This window comes from Salvia splendens, chromosome 13, assembly GCF_004379255.2.
Source record: "Salvia splendens isolate huo1 chromosome 13, SspV2, whole genome shotgun sequence".
Taxonomy (NCBI): Eukaryota; Viridiplantae; Streptophyta; class Magnoliopsida; order Lamiales; family Lamiaceae; genus Salvia; species Salvia splendens.
In genome coordinates this window covers 22960431-22962072 of record NC_056044.1, presented here as the reverse complement: position 1 = coordinate 22962072, position 1642 = coordinate 22960431, and the positions used below count along the sequence as shown (strand labels likewise).

General features: G+C 31.1%; 1 non-coding gene across 1 annotated transcript; it reads left to right on the top strand.

The window, feature by feature from the left end:
- Window positions 1-639: 639 nt before the first annotated feature.
- On the top strand, window positions 640-723 carry TRNAL-CAA. The gene has a single exon. It is a non-coding gene; the product is annotated as a tRNA-Leu (tRNA).
- The last annotated feature ends 919 nt before the right edge of the window (window positions 724-1642 follow it).

The following is a 1642-nucleotide window of genomic DNA, read 5'->3' as shown; positions in this document are numbered from 1 at the left end:
CTCATAAATTAAGACTAATATTTTGTGATGGCAATTAAAATTAAGTATTAAGCCGAATCAAGTCTGTTGAATAATACTAGTATATGTTTAACTTAGACTAAATTTTATCTAATTAATCCAAACCGGCACCCATACTACAATAATAATCCTCTTTTCCTTTTTCGATGAGAATCCAAATTAATTCAGATTAATAATACAGACACGCAAGAAAATGTCAGATATTAAAATGTAATTTATAGATATTCACTTACACCTTAGTTACTCGGCGTTTAAATTTGAAATCATAAACCGGAAACTGAAAAGCAAACATCCTTTTCAAATTAAACATACTTGTTAATTAAGTATACAAGGAATATCAACCATTTGGGTGAAGTAGGTAACAATAAGGGAAAGAGTAGTCTTAATCAAATAATTTGCAAATGCCTTCATTTTGTGCTTAATATAGGACGTGGCACTGGCACATATTGATTGTATTTATGCCAATAAAGTATTTAAGTATACTACTATTCTTATTAATACTACAATGAATACACCTCAAAAAAAACCTTTGATTGCGTTATACAGGAGCGGTTATTACGAAAATCCATCGAAATTAAGTCTGAATTACTATATACATATTGTCCAACATTAAAACAACAAGTCAGGATGGCCGAGTGGTCTAAGGCGCCAGACTCAAGTTCTGGTCCTCTTACGAGGGCGTGGGTTCAAATCCCACTTCTGACACTTTTCAAAATATTTTTTTTTGTTTATATTTAAGTTAATTTATTTACATTTTCTACTACAATTTATATGATTCCTTTGTAACTCTATTCGAAGCTTCCCAAAAGGAAAGCGAAAATCCTCTATTACTTATTAAGTCTATTTGAAGCTTAAAAACTAAGGTGTCGTTTGGTAACTATGTTATGTTACGGCTATGGGTTCAAATCCCACTTCTGACACTTTTCAAAATATTTTTTTTGTTTATATTTAAGTAAATTTATTTACATTTTCTACTACAATTTATATGATTCCTTTGTAACTCTATTCGAAGCTTCCCAAAAGGAAAGCGAAAAATCCTCTATTACTTATTAAGTCTATTTGAAGCTTAAAAACTAAGGTGTCGTTTGGTAACTATGTTATGTTACGGCTAGATAAGGGGGTTTATCTGGGTTTATTTGTGTGTTTGGTAGCTATGTTACCAATTTGTAATTCTGTATAGCCCGTGTTTTGTATCCGGCCTGCACAAAGCCCACTGAAAAGTCTATGTTTCAACCATATTCGTCAAAGAAAATCTTTCATTTATAATCCTACAACGAATTAAGGGTGGTAGTTTATATTCTCTCTTCATTTTAACTGAAATAGAGATTCAACAAATTCTATTGATGTTTGGCATGCTTGAGATTGAAACCTTTTTCCATCCAATTCCCAAATTTTTAACGGCCCTATAAATGTGAATTTGAAATTGAAGAATTCAAATACATGAATGTCAACCGACAAATACAATTCCCTCAAAAAAAATGTAAAAAACTCGCAAAACAAACATGAATGGAAAAAAGGCATAGTACAACCAAAACTGTGATTTTACTCATCATCATAAGAAATTCTAGATAGAAAAGAAACAGCCTTTCCAGATAATTTGCCTAGGCTCATTCTCTAAAGAAAT